Raw genomic sequence first — 16,532 nt, forward strand, 5'->3', positions numbered from 1 at the left:
GTTTAAAGGTTTCTGAAAGCATGAAGAATGCTTGACGGTTCAAGAACTGACGAATTTTATTTCCAATATTTTTGCTAGTTCTAGGTGTCTAATTTTGAAAAGAATCCGATAGGTATAGTTGACAAATTTTTAATTAAGTCCTTAATGTTTGGTATATCACCTGATGCTTTGAGATGTGGAAGTTTAAATGTAAAGAAATACTATTAAATATTAAAAACGAACATGTTTATGTTTATATGTGCATTTCAATTTGTTGTAATTATATGCCGACAGACGAAGACAAAATAATTGTCGTAAGTTCTTTATTACTATTATTTTATTTTAATCTTTGTTAAGGTCAAACCAAAAAAAAATAAAGAGTCTATCTGCTCTATCTAGAAACAAAAGATACTAAACAAAAAAAAAAAACAGTTGTTAAGGCCGCATAACCATTACGTGGTTTTCCCAGGCGGTCCCCCATCCTATACATACATATATAGGGTGATTTCTTAAGAGCTATAGGAAAGTTTTTCAAAAAAGAACACATGTAAAATTCAGAAAAATGCATGGAATTTTTATTTAAACCGATAGGTCCATATAATTTAATATTTGAAGATTATTTCATGCAAATGTTGACCGCGACTGCGCTTCAATCGGTCCATCCGCTTAGTCCAATTTTAGCATACTCTTCCCAATGTTTCGGCCAGTGTCTCACATATAAATGCTTTAATGTTGTCTTCTAATGCGTTAATTAATAACATAGCCCCACAAAAAATTATCTATAGGCGTTATATCGCACGATCTGGGTGGCCAATTGACAGGTGCCGAACGTGAAATAAAATGTTCACCGAACTCGACTCTCAACAAGTCCATTGTTATGCGTGCTGTGTGGCATGTGGCACCGTCTTGCTGAAACCACATGTCATGAAAGTCAAGTTCTTGCATTTTGGGAAGAAATGAAGAAGTACGGTCCAATGATACCTCCAGCCCATAAATCGCACCAAACTGTGACCTTTTCTGGATACATTGGTAGCTCTTGCAATTCTTCTGGCTGATCTTCACTCCAAAATCGACAATTCTGCTTATTTACGCACCCATTGTTCCAAAAATGAGCTTCGTCGCTGAACACAATTTTTCGATAAAAAAGTGGATCTTAAACTTTCTTAACAGAACACGCATTTTTATAATAAAATTCAATGATTTGCAAGCATTGTTCGTTTGTAAGACGATTCATGGTTAAATTATACCTGTAGACCAAACTGAAGATGTTTGATAGTGAAACAAAGCACGAAACGTGCGTCAGCTGTTTAAAGCAACTGTTTAAAAAGATAATAGCTAAAAAATCAGCGGTTATATACCGACAGACGAAGACAAAATAATTGTCGTAAGTTCTTTATTATTATTATTTTATTTTAATCTTTGTTAAGGTCAAACCAAAAGAAAATAAAGTCTATCTACCCTATCTAGAAACAAAAGATACTAGACAATAAAAAAAGAGTTGTTAAGGCCGGACAACCATCACGTGGTGTTCCCCATCCAACTACTAAAAGCGCCCGACGCTGCTTAATTTCGGTGCTTGGCGAGATCCGATGGGCCACATTCAGCGTGGTTTAGACTTGACAATTAAATTATGCACACATATATAAGTACACCCACAGCCATACATGGCAATGTACATATGTATGCACATAAAGGGTGTTTTGTTTAGAGGTTAGGTTTTCAAGTTGGCACTAGTTTTTTCGTAGATGGTCTTTTTGACAGCTGTCACTTGATTTATGCTCCGTTTGGTTTGCCATTTCATAATGAATAGACTTACACCTGAACAACGTTTGCAAATCGTGCAAATTTATTACGAAAATAATGGTTCGGTTCGCGCAACGCATCGAAGAAAATTTTATTCAGCGATGAAGCTCACTTTTGGTTGAATGGGTATGTAAATAAGCAAAATTGTCGCATTTGGAGTGAACATAATCCACAAGCCATTGCTGAGACGCCGTTACATCCTCAAAAAGTCACTGTTTGGTGTGCTCTAAGGGCAGAGGGAATCATTGGTCCATATTTCTTTAAAAATGAAGCCGGCCATAATGTTACAGTCAATGGAGAGCGCTATAGAGCCATGATTAATGACTTTTTCGTGCCTGAATTGGACGATGTTGATGTGGACGACCTTTGGTTCCAACAAGACGGCGCTACATGCCATACAGCCAACGCAACAATCGATTTATTGAAGGAAACTTTAGGTGAGCGTATTATCTCGCGCCGTGGACCTGTGGCGTGGCCTCCAAGATCATGAGATATAACACCGCGATCATGTTGTGATAGATGGAAGACACGCTTCTAGTGTATTAGATGTACGTACGATCCGAGGACCCAACATCGACTCGGATCATTACCTTGTTGCAGCCAAACTGCGCACACGCCTCTGTGCAGCAAAAAACGTACATCTACCTACGCAAAGAATGTTCGACATCGAGAAGCTGCAATCACAACAGACAGCCAGAAGATTCGCCACTTGACTCTCACTCCTGCTCTCGGAGAGCACTGCCCAACACACCGGCATGCGCGAGCAATAGAGCAACATTTCTCGTTCCCTACGTACCGCCGCCGAAGAAGAAATCGGATTCCGGCGAGCCCGAAAAAACAATTGGTACGACGAGGAATGTCTTGCTGCCGCAGAAAGAAAAGATGCCGCCTATAGAGCCACGCTGCGATCGGGCGCAACGCGAGCTATGTGGGATCGCTACAGAGAGCTGAAAAAGGAAGAGAGACGTATTATCCGACAGAAGAAACGAGAGGCCGAAATACGTGAGTGCGAGGAGCTTGAGATGCTGGCCAATAGGAATAACGCCCGAAAATTTTACCAGAAAGTTCGGCGGCTTACAGAAGGTTTTAAGATCGGGGCGTTGTCCTGTAAGAACAAAGACGGTGATCTGGTGACTGACGTACAGAGCAATCTTAAATTATGGAGTGAACACTTCTCGAACCTGTTAAACGGTGACAGCTATGAGCTGGTAAGGTGCATGCATCAGCTCCTATGCAGAATATGGTCGGATGAAAACATGTCTGCCGACTGGAATTTAAGTGTGCTCCGCCCAATCCATAAGAAGGGCGATCCTGCAATTTGTGCCAATTACCGCGGGATTAGTCTTCTAAATATCGCTTATAAGGTTCTAGCGAGCGTATTGTGTGAAAGGCTGAAGCCCACCGTCAACCAACTGATTGGACCTTATCAGACCTGGAACGTCTACCATCGACCAAATATTCACAATACGCCAAATCTTGGAAAAGACCCATGAAAGGAGAATCGACACACACCATGTTTTCGTCGACTTCAAAGCTGCATTCGACAGTACGGAAAGGAGTTACCTGTATGCCACTATGTCTGAATTTGGTATCCCCGCAAAACTAATACGGCTATGTAAGATGGCGTTGCTCAACACCAGCAGCGCCATTAGAATTGGGAAGGACCTCTCCGAGCCGTTTGATACCAAACGAGGTTTCAGACAGGGTGACTCGCTGTCGTGTGACTTCCTTAACCTGATGTAGGAGAGCATCGTACGATCCGCAGAACTTAATCGCTCAGGCACAATTTTTTATAAGAGCGTACAATTGCTGGCGTATGCCGATGATATTGACATCATCGGCCTTAACAACCGCGCTGTTAGTTCTGCCTTCTCCAAACTGGATAAAGAGGCAAAGCGAATGGGTCTGGTGGTGAACGAGGACAAAACGAAGTACCTCTTGTCTTCAAACAAACAGTCGGCGCACTCGCGTATCGGCACCCACGTCACTGTAGACAGTTATAATTTCGAGGTTGTAAAAGACTTCGTCTATTTAGGAACCAGCATTAACACCGATAACAATGTCAGCCTTGAAATCCAACGTAGAATCTCTCTTGCCAACAAGTGCTACTTTGGACTAAGTAGGCAATTGAGTAGTAAAGTCCTCTCTCGACGAACAAAACTAACACTCTACAAGACTCTCATCATGCCCGTCCTAACGTATGGCGCAGAAGCTTGGACGATGACAACATCCGATGAAGCGACGCTTGGAGTGTTCGAGAGAAAGATTCTGCGTAAGATTTTTGGACCTTTGCACGTTGGCAACGGCGAATATCGTAGACGATGGAACGATGAGCTGTATGAGCTTTACGACGACATAGACATAGCGCAGCGAATAAAGATCCAGCGGCTTCGTTGGCTGGGTCATGTCGTCCGAATGGATACAAACGCTCCGGCTTTGAAAGTATTCGATGCGGTACCAGCTGGTGGTAGCAGAGGAAGAGGGCGGCCTCCTCTGTGTTGGAAAGATCAGGTGGAGAAGGACTTGGCTTCACTTGGTGTGTCCAATTGGCGCCGGTTAGCACGAGAAAGAAACGACTGGCGCGCTTTGTTAATCTCGGCCAAAATCGCGTAAGCGGTTATCGCGCCAATTAAGAAGAAGAAGAAATGCCGATTAATGTAACTACCAGCGATTAACTTGGATATTTACATACACACATACTTGTGTACTCACTCATATTCGACTATAAATTTAAATGTAAATGTAAAATATTTAATTTTCATTTCACTCAACATCCTTCCAATTAAATGAAAAAAAAAACACCAAAAAAACTTATACACCCTAATAAACGACAGCAACAATATTTTCACGCATAAACAAATGAAAGAATAAAAAAGTGCTGATTAAAATAAATCTAATGCGAATAAAAATTATATAAATGAATCAACTGAATATACTTGGATTGTATTTCATTAAATTTTGGGTTTTTATTATTATAGGATATTATTATCATTATTATAATTTTAATAAAAAACTGCATTCAGCTGTGAAGAATAAGTATTTGCACTTATCAGGTCAGTCCATAAGTTTGTGCGTTTTTTAACGGTGGTTTTAAAATTAAAGAAAAAGATGTTTAAAGTATTTATTAATCAATAATATATTTTCCTTCATTATTTACAATGTCTTCCCAACGTTTAGGCAAATTTGTAATTCTCTGCTCAAAAAAATGTTTGTCCTTGGAGCCAAAATACGCTTCGATATCCCTTTTTGTAGCCTCCTTTGAGGAGTAGTTCTTGTTACTCATATGGGATTGAAGTCCACAGAAAGGGTGATAATGACAAGGTGCAATATCCGGAGAGTATGGTGGATGTGGCATTAGCTCCCATCCGAGCTCGTTCAGCTTGCCTAATATTTGCCTTGCGGTATTAGGTCTTGCGTTGTCGTGGTGAAACAAAATTTTGCGTCTATTCACTAACGACGGTCGTTTTTTTCAAGTGCCTCATTCAGGTTTGATAGCTGATGGGAATAATAATCAGCAGTTATCGTCTGGTTTGGTTCCAGAAGTTCATAATAAACAATACCAGCCATATATCACCAAATAGACAGGAGAATCTTCTTGGGGTGAAGGCCATCTCTAGGGGTCGGTTCTGGTGCTTCATGTTTATCTAACCATTGGCGTTTTTAAACAGGATTATTGTAAAGAACCCATTTTTCATCACCAGTAACGATACGTTTCAAAAAACTTTCATTTTCAAGCACGTTGCCGCAGCTGAGAACACACATTCACTCTCTGCCGAAGGTTTGCGAGGGAAAGTCTATGCGGAACCCATTTTCCCAGCTTTGAAACCTTTCCCAACTGAATCAGGTGCCTGTGAACTGTTCATTCGATGAATTTAACCTCTGAGCTATTATATCGACTGTCAAATTAGGCTCAGCTCCACGAGTTCGAGCAAGGCGTCGGAGTTAAATACTTCAGGACGACCAGCGCGCGGAGCATTCTCCACGTCGCAGTTACAATTTCGGAATTTTGAAAACCACTTTGCGCAGTCCTTACACTCACGGTACCCTCTCCGTGAGCAGTATTTATTTCTGCAGCAGCAGTTGTTGCATTTTTACCACTTTTATAAAAAAAAAATATAAAATATGCATCTTATACGCGTTCGAAGATTCCATTGTAGTTTTTAACAACACGTGCTTCTATCCGTGATTAAAATCACTTGTTGAATGCACAATATATTAAAGAAAATATAAATAGTTCCGTTATATTCCGTGAATAATTTTTTCGTACAAAAGTGAGTTATGGGAAAAATACGCACGAACTTATGAACTGACCTAATATTTTTCTCTCACTTAGCCAGATCTTAAGATACAGCAGGAAGCAATAAAAGCAATGTGTAGGCTCCATAAATACGGCCTCTGCCAAGAGGGCGAAACTACGGGACACAGAGAAATCTTTAAGATGCTATCTGTGCAGTATCCACTGTTTTTAGCACCCAAGGACAAGTTTCATTTGAAAGGAAAATTTGATGTGAAATAAAATTGCGTGAGCAATGGAGTAATCTAGAGTGCATTCAAAGAGGTTTGACGTACCGGCGGGTCCAAGTGTAAAATAGATTCTGGAGCTGATTGGTACTTAAACAAGAGTGATAGGTATCATTACGCTATGGGTGGAAGGGCAATTATTTTTCAAATGGAAAATTTAAATATTATAATATATGTGGATCTACGGTTCCCCCACAGAGACCAGAGCCAATAATCGGAATCAGTTCTGCAGGAATCAAGAAGTGGTTTAGCGATTATGTATGCAATTTACATTAAGAGCGATTGTTCGGTCTGGAATGCTGCAGAACTGTAAAGTATTTTGTGATAAGCCTGAACAGAAAACTGTCTTCTAAACTTCTAAAACTTGGAAGAAAAGACGTTTGGTTGATGGTCGGTATTATTATAGGACACAATCTATGGGGTGAACATATGACCATCATTGAAATTATTGAGGACCCGATTTGTTTCTCTTGCTTAGAGGAGGCGGATGGCACTGAACATTTTCTCTATGAGTGTCCCGTATTTGCTAAAGCGTGTAGCCTTTTTAGGTTCGGATGTCTTAAGAACAAGTAAGATGCATTCTCTCAAGCTGGAGGATATTTTCAGATTTTTTATAGAATCTCAAAGGTCTAACTACCTCTATTCCTCTATTCTATCTTATCTTTTTCCTTCTAATACTTCTCTCATTTCTTCGTTGACTATCTACCCTTTCGTTTTCCAGAACTTAAATTACAATGAGCCTTTTAGCCTGAGGGTTTAAGGAGTTACCAAATCTCTCGGTGCTTCTTGGCTCGACCTTTCAAATTTCAGTTTCAACATACACAGCCGCCGTAGCCGAATGGGTTGGTAAATGCCTACCATTCGAACCTTTGTGCATGAACATCAAATAATACATAAACGTTTTTTCTAATAGCCATCGCCCTTTGGCAGACAATGGCACAGCCTCCGAGTGTATGCTGCCATGAAAAAATCGTCACAAAAACCATCTGCCGTTCGAAGTCGGCTTAAAAATGTATTTTTGCATTTGTGCAAAATTATCAAGACTCACACCATAAATTCGGGGAGGAGCTTGGCCAAACACGCAATAAAGGGTGTAAGCACCAATTATATATATACATATATCCATAAGGTTTACTCAAATTCTTTATATATAAATAAACTAGTAGTCGGCGATATTCCATTTAAGTTATAAATTATCTCTCAACGCTATGCTTACTTCGAGGATATCTCAGAAAAATCACATCAAGACTTGAACGATCTTTTCGCATCATTTGGGCTTCAATAAAATCGTATAGATTTTCATTAGTTATGTGCAAGTCAACATCCGAGATATTATTTTTCATTTTGCGCCTGAACGTATGCAACAAATAATTACGCCTCTAGTTTGACGAAAAACGTGCAAATGAAAACAACAACAGAGTTATCGTAAGATTCGTGGCTAGCGCGTATGGTTATACCTAATAAAACTGGTATAAGTCACTACTTTACAAACAAATGCAATTTTAAGCAGCTCTATTCCACCGCTGCCAAGATATGTGTATTTATGTTCCTTTATCTATTCGCCACTTGCTTAGTAGGTTCGTCTGTGGGTAAATAAGGAAAATTTAATATTGTGTCTGCATACAGCGAGAGGTTGATGACGAATTAATTCAACTCCAATTTGCTTGTAAAATTAAATATTTAGTTAGGAGATTCACTGGTTGTTACAAGTGTCGGATTATCCATATTTTCTAGAGTTTTTGACGGTTAAATAAATGTTTAGAGGACTCGAAGCATTGGCATTAGAATACGACACTTTGGATACCCTTATGATACCCCAATTGCTTTTAATACTAAACACTGTTAAGCTTTTGAAAGTGAAATACAAGCAATTTCTAATTTTATTAGTAGCTTTTTTTAGTCCAATGTACGTAATTTAAATATCTAAGTTGTTTAAGCAACTCAGTTAGGGTGAGGAAATGAAATGCAGGTACCAAAATGGGCCTTAGGACATTTGTCTTAGATAAGCAACCTGGCTAACTTAACCTAACTGTCTGACATATAACCTTTTCAACGATACCGTACCGCAAATCGCATAAGAAAATGTTTCCTTATTTATACAAGGAGGACCACAATTAAGCCCATCGGAAGACTTATAATTTCTGCAAATGGCGTCCGATGTCAATCACATGTGGCAATTGTGAACTCGACAGCTGTAGTGTATGTACAAACAGTCAAAATGGAGCGCGTAAAATTCAAAGTAAAGATTTCCATCACTCAGAATTATATACAATTTTTTTTATTTAACAAAAAAATTATTCAAACTCAATATTGGCTGACTAATTTTTGAAAAATTAAAATGTTCTCAGTGATAATTTACGCCATACTGACATGTAATACTTATTTCAGCTGTACTATTATTTACTATTTACGCCTTAGGAGTAAGGTGGCAACGCCATCACAACGAATTTTAATTAAAGCTATGTTTATTCTTTTTAGCACCATTTATTTGATACCCTTATACTAAATTTTTATTTATTTGATAGCCTTATACTAAATACATTTGTTTTAAATTAGACGACAATACTCTATAAAAATATTATTGAGTTAAAGCCTGATATTAATCTACTTTTGTACACTTTTTTATCATCAATACATTTTTTTAAATAAATTTATATATATTGTTGACGCGGATCGCTTAAAGAAAAACACACCGTTTCGTTTCAAATAAATTCTTATATTAATTTAACAATTAGCGCGGTTGCATTTATATGCATTCTCTAAAGCGGTAAGTTATGCGGTAAAAACATAAGCGGTAAAATATGCAGTAATTGCGGGATGAATAACAAAAGCAGTAAATAAAATCTAGTTCAAAGACCTTATTAAACAGCAATATGTACCTACGCATGTACATACATGCGTGTAAGATCAAAGGATATAGCAGAAAATAGAATATAACAAAAGCGATTAAGTGTTTACATTGCTGACATTAACCCTTAAGTAATATTATAAAAATTAAAACTTAAATTAAATGCATAGACGGACTCAACATATATATTTCTTAAAAATGTTTGTCTGTAATACTAAGCTGTAATACTTTTGTCTATTTTTTAATAAATTAATTTGTTTTTAAACATACCAGGTGGCAACGCCATGCTGAAATAATTGTTGCACGCAAATCATCTATTATCTACGCGTATTCACATATAAAGGGTGAACTTTGAAATGATATCTTTTTAGAATTGCTATAAAAACGCAGGTAAATATTATATAAAGGGTTTTCCAATAAGAGATGTTATTTTGATATTCAAAGAAAAATGTTATTTTTAATATAAATTGTCGGATGTTTATTTGATTATAAAGAGGAAGGTATGCAGTTAATAGTGGAAAATAACATCAAGCAAATTACCACCACGGCCACGCTTATTGGACAATATCCTTTTCATTCAAATTTTCCATAATCGAATTGCAAAGTGGCTGCCCTATGTCCTCGGTAGAGTCACGAAATCTATCTTTGAGGTCTTGAATCGACCCTGGGTTGTTGGCGTAGACCTTCTCTTTCACGTGGCCCCAAAGAAAAAAGTCACAAGGTGCTAAATCACAAAATCTCGGTGGCCAATTGTGATCCCCTCTTCGAGAGATAACACGGTCCGGAATTTTTTCCCGTAAAATATTAATGGTTTCGTTGCTTGTGTGGCACCTCGCGCCGTCTTGGTGGAAATAAACGTTGTCCAGATCAATATCATCCGATTGTGGCCATAAAAAAACGTTAATCATCTCTCCTATTTAACACCTGACACCTGTTATTGGCAAACCCATTAATATTTTCCAAAGATGTTTTCTTTATTTGAAGGATTAGTTATGGAATAAAGATTCATTCATATGGCTGCTTCCTCCCGCCCATCCTGTCAGTCCAATTTTGCTGTAAGTTTAAGGTATAAGGGAGTGTGAGGGCAATTGTCATCATATATCGATTTTTGGACGACATATGTGGCACTTAGCGCTATTTTACTGAAACCAGATCCCCTAATATACTTTTTCAATGTGTAGCCAAAATAAACTGACTGGCATATCTCTGCCACGCACTCCATTGACTGTAGCGTTATTGTCATTTCCAGTTTCTAAGACAAACCGAAATAAAGTTAAAACCGCTGCTCCAAAAACCACACCAATAGTCGCAAGCTCAGATGCTCTAAATCCCAAATACGCCAATTCTATTTGTTAAAATAGCAGAAGAGGAGGAAATGCGCCTCATCTGACAATATGATTTGTAAGCAAAACCAAAACCCGAACAGAGAAGCGACTTGCAAGCGTCTGGCCATTTGCGTGAGACAAGATCTCTTTGCAGAATGTTTCTCACGCTAGTGTAGCTAATGTTTGTCGGCTAATAGTCTCGTATTTATATGAGCATTAAGAGCAGCAATAAACTCGATGGAGCGGGCCGGACGAACACGAGAACAGCCTGTGTTGTCACTTGCTATGCGAACTTCTTAAATATTCTTCACAAATTTCATTCAAAATTGCATGTGAAATTATCGATAGACCCACCCTTATGTGCTCACGGGTGGGTAATTGTAATACTGGATTTTTGCAAATCATCGTTGATAAAAACGCACATATGCGATTAATGATGTAAAAGTCAATAATCACGGAATGACTTGCAAAAATCCACAAATCTTAGAAACACGTTTTACGTTTACTATTACGTCAATTTACAAATTTATTTTTGTGCTATTGTACTACATACATACATATATTTAAGCGGCTCACTTCCCTGCAGAAAGTTGAACTGTTTCATGACCAGCACTAGACTGGAGACTTTGACGACAGGAATAGCCGCAATTGTTGCCCGAATGGATTGTTTTAGTTCATCCAAATTTGTTGGCTTTGTTTTATAAACTTCTTGTTTACATAAACCCCACAAGAAAAAGTCAGGTGCAGTAAGGTCAGGCGACCTGGGGGGCCAACGAAATTCGGAGTTTCTTGAAATCAGTTCATTGGGAAATTTTCGTCGCAACTCTGTCATAACAGTCTGGGCTATGTGAGACGTTGCCCCATCTTGTTGAAACCACACAGAGTTGAAAGGAATTCTGTTTCGGCGTAGTTCTGGATAGAAAAATTCTTTCAGCATTTTCAAATAACGGTCTCCAGTAACCGTAACGGTGTGACCATTTTCTTCAAAAAAATAAGGCCCGACAATACAGCGTTAAGAAACCGCACACCACACTGTCACGCGAAGAGGATGCAATTCCGTCTCGTGGAGTATCTGTGGGTTAGAAGTACTCCATATTCGACAATTTTGTTTGTTCACATTGCCGTTTAAATCGAAATGGGCCTCATCAGACATGAAAAGGCAGTTTAACATGTTTTGTCTTCTTCCACCATTTGCAGGATCTTCTGGCAAAATTCCAAGCGAATCGGCAAGTCTGCTGCATTCAGTTTGTTAACCATTTGAATTTTGTAGGGAAATAAGTCTAAATCTTTGTGTATTATTGTTTGCAAAGACTGTCGGCTGACACCAAGTTGAGCAGATAAGCTTCTTGTTGAAACCCTTGGATTGCTTTGTATAGCTGCAGCTACAGCAGCGATCGTTTCCTCCGTCCGAACTGGTGGGTTTCGATGATAAGGCCTTCTTGCGACTGTTGCTTGCTCAGCAAAATTATTCACCAGTCTCATTATGGTCCATCTGCTCGGGGAATCGCCGCCAAACATCCGCCTGTACTCTCTCTGTACCAAAACTACGGACTCCAGTGCGTGATAGCGGCGGACTATCCAAATTCTTGTTTGCGTATCCCAGTTATCCATTTTAATAAATTTTAAAGATCAATCTGCAAATTAAAACAAAAATGGAACAGAAAACTTAAAAAGAAAAAAAGTTATTCAATTTTTTTTTGGTAGCGGCTTTCATCAGCCACCCTGTAGATGCCTGTAGTAGTATTAATTAATAAGAGTTTTAAAGAAACTCTATCATATGCTATGTTATAAATGCAATCTACATGCAAATTTCTCGCTAACTCTCAATGATGTTTGCGATGGAATTTAGGGTATTAAAAGCTCTTCGTTTGCGGAAAATTGTGGTTTTTCTTAGCTTATTATCCATAACATCTTGCCAATCTTGAATGACAATAAAATGATGTTGTTAATTGCATGCCTATTTCCAAACTACATATATACGAAATAAAAGTTTCTTCGCATTCTTTCACTAGATCTTCTACAGTTTTAAGCCCACTCCGAACGACAAATCATCTTTTTGTGAAATACATTTATTCTCTGCCGAGTGGCGACCACTATTAGAAAAACCCGTTTCTATTAATTGGTGTTACGGGCCCAGGGGTTTCAACCCTGTGCCCGTCCGAATGGTAGTTACGCTATTCGGCTACGGCGGCCGATATTATATGTAGATAAAAAGCTTTAAGTTAATTTCAAGTTTTTCCGATTCGTGCATGCTCCACTCATCTCTCGACCAAATCTCACACGTCACGTCAGGGTGTGATAAAAAATCTCCTTCACCTAATATAAATTTCAGGAAATATTTTCAAATATCGTTTTCTAAATCTAAGGAGTATTTAGTTAAGGAATCACTTCTCACTACTCTTTATGAAAATTCGGATCTGTGCGTAATATTTGATTCAAAAATCCTATTTAAATTGTATAATTTCTAAGTCATATTCTACACTTACATTTTTCCGACGTTTTGGGTCAGACCTTACTGATCCATACACGCTAAGGTTACTATATACTTACCTGGCTTGCATGATCTAAGTTGGAATATACTGCCTTTATATGGAGGCCATATTAAGAGGCTTGAACGCATTCAAAAGAATTTTCTTCGTTTCACTCTCAGATCGCTTAATTGACCCGATTCTTTTGTACGATGCAAGACGTACCTTAATAAATTTGAAGTCTTTATAAAATACGACAAGTATTCCTTCACTCTAATTTATCTTTGTTACCATCAGTGGTGTAATTGCTGGGGAGTGATGATTTAATCTTTCTGGAGGGACCTAGAACGGCTCATAACTTCTATGCTCTAATACATGAAACATTGTGAGAATTTAATAAAATTGAAATTCATTGGCTTTTAATTTTCCATCTTCTAAGTAAACTTTCAAATTTGTTTACTTAGTTGTTTAGGCACGATGCCAGCACATGTTTGCCGGTTTTCTCTTCCGAGCTGTATGAACGAGTCGAACTCGCTGTTAACGTCACCGATTCCCTCATTTTCGTGAGGTAGCAGCGAGGGCCAATTATAACGGGTGATCAATCATGAGGTGCTTTTTTCAATAGTTAAAAAAAAAACAAAAATGTAAATTATGTTCAAAACCTTTATTTATCATTTGAAAGGACATTCTTTGACATTTACTTTTTGAATATGACTTCATTCAAATGTTGGCCGCAACTACGCTTAAGGTGGTCCATTCTGAAGGTCCAATTTTCAATCACTCGTTCGAGCATTTCGACTGGTATGTCGTGAATAACACGCGTAATGTTGGCTTCCAGAGCTTCAATCGTAGCTGGTTTATCAGCATAGACCTTGGACTTCACGAATCCCCAAAGAAAAAAGCCCAAAGGTGTGATATCACAAGATCTTGGTGGCCAACTCACAGGTCCTAAACGTGAAATCAGCTGCTCTCCGAAATGACTTCTCAATAAAGTCATTGTTTCACGAGCTGTATGGCAAGTGGCTCCGTCTTGTTGAAACCAAATGTCGTAGAGATCATTAGATTCAATTTCAGGTAGCAAAAAGTCCGATATCATGGTACGGTAGCGAGCACCATTCACAGTTACGTTGCGGCCATCATCATTTTTGAAAAAAAAATGGACCGATGATTCCACCAGCCCATAAACCACACCATACCGTTGTTTTCTCTGGGCGTAAAGGTAGCTCTTGAACCTGTTCTGGTTGCTCTTCATCACAAATACGGCAATTTTGCTTATTGACGTAACCATTGAGCCAGAAATGCGCCTCATCGCTGAACAAAATTTTTCTCGAAAACAGCGGATCTTCTTCAATCTTTTCAAGAGCCCAATCAGCAAAACGGTGACGTTCAGGAAGGTCATTTGGCTTTAGTTCTTGTACGAGCTGTATTTTGTATGCTTTTAAATGAAGATCCTTCCGTAAAATTGACCAAGTTGTTCCATACGACAGTCCAAGTTGCTGAGAACGGTGCCGAATCGATTCATCGCGGTTTTCACGTACACTCTCTGCTACTGCCGCTATATTCTCAATGCTTCTTGCTGGACGTGGTCTATTCGGTCGAGAATTATCCACCAATGAATATTCGGATTCAAATTTGTTGATGGTATGTCGAATAGTGCTTAAGGCAGGCCGATTATGTTGACCATAATGCGGTCTAAGCGCACGAAAAACATTTGTCACAGAACGCTGATTTTCATAATACAGTTGAACAATTTGTAGACGTTGTTGCAGTGTGAGTCTTTCCATGATGAAATGCCAAACGCTGTTCAACAAATCCACGATGACAGTTTGCCACAACTCGCGCGCGATCTGTAAAAAAAACGCAAATGAAAAAAACTCCTCTTAATTGATCACCCGTTACATATATATGTACATTATTATAGCTGAGTGTTTGTTTTTGTAGTCTGTAAAAAATTATGTATAATATTTGTAGATTTGCTAAAAATAAATAAACAACATTGCCCTGAAATCCAATATAGAATCTCTCTTGCCAACAATGGCTACTTTGGACTAAGTAGACAATTAAGTAGTAAAGCCCTTTCTCGACGAACAAACCTAACACTCTATAAGGCTCTCATCATGGCCATCCTAACGAATGGCGCAGAAGCGTGGACGATGACAATTTCCGATGAGGCGTCGCTTGGAGTGTTTGAGCGAAAGATTCTGCAGAAGATTTTCGGACCTTTGCACATTGGCAACGGTGAATATCGCAGGCGATGGAACGATGAGCTGTATGAGCATAGACATAGTACAGCGAATAATAATCACTCTACGCCTGGATCCAGCGGCTACGTTGGCTGGATTATGTCGTTCGATGGATCCAGGTGTAGAGTGATTATTATTAGGCTTCGTGGCATACTAGTAGTTCTAGTCGGACTACATTTAACTCATTTAGCATATCGAATACCATTAATATGCATATAAGTAGGTAGTAGTATGCACATATCATAATCGGTATAAAAAAAAACATTTGTCTGGCGTTCTTATCTGCCATAAACAGTGTTCTTATCAGCCAAAACAAATTTGTGTTTTATTGTCATTAGACTTGAATATTTTTTCATATATGCTGAATCACGTACATACTTAAATAAGTGAAAGTAAATGAGGTTTGCACTTCGACCTCAAGGGTTTTTGTGCCCTCTACTCTTCACAGTACGTCACCCAAATCCACTTCTCTTAATAAACCTAAGATTGAGTTGGGTTGGGCACAGCGTATGTGCCCTTATTCCGGCCGCATCAGACCGAGATGCCTCAATCTTCACATTAGAGAATAGCGTATGCTGGGTTACAGGAACAACAGGATTTTGTGGACCATATGCGAATACTGTGCTGAAGACTACACAATCCGCAGTGACCTTTGAGAATATCCGTGAGCATTCTTTGATAGTAATTCGGAAAGGCGTAATTTTGTATTTTCTCTTCTCATGGATACTATACCTGTATGATTTTTGACTTAATTTGAGACATAAAATAAATAATCGAAAGCAAAAAAAAGAAAAAAACACGACAAATGGTGGTGATCTAAATTTCTTCATTCGCTATCCTTTAAGTAATTTTGTGCTTTTTTTTAATTTTATTGTCTATGTTTTGTATATGCTCACTCCGCTTGAAAAGGGAGTTCAATTATCTTCACGAGCACTTGATTAAACATTATATGTTTAGAATTGAATCAAATGTATAATCCCTTTAGCTTTATAATTGCTTAAACTATGACGGCGCTGTTTCGGATAATGAGCCTGATTCTTGTGATATTCTTACACGGTTCATGATGTTATAATGCGACAAATCAGATATTTTTACTTTATTCGCAATCATGTGATGATTTGCTCTTTCAACCAATGTTGTGTAAGCAACCTCAGAACTGAATATTCGCACACATAGATCAGGCAGAGTCTGCCCTGTGTTTTGAAACCTCGTATCCTCTTCAATAGCGCAACCCAATACAATTCACTTCAATGAATGTCTAAGCAAATCACATCAATGTATTACTGTGATCGCTTACATTCTGCATTAGGAATTTGGAAATAAAGAATAAACTTAGTCGCCGAGA

The sequence above is a fragment of the Anastrepha obliqua genome, chromosome 4, assembly GCF_027943255.1.
Source record: "Anastrepha obliqua isolate idAnaObli1 chromosome 4, idAnaObli1_1.0, whole genome shotgun sequence".
Classification (NCBI taxonomy): Eukaryota; Metazoa; Arthropoda; class Insecta; order Diptera; family Tephritidae; genus Anastrepha; species Anastrepha obliqua.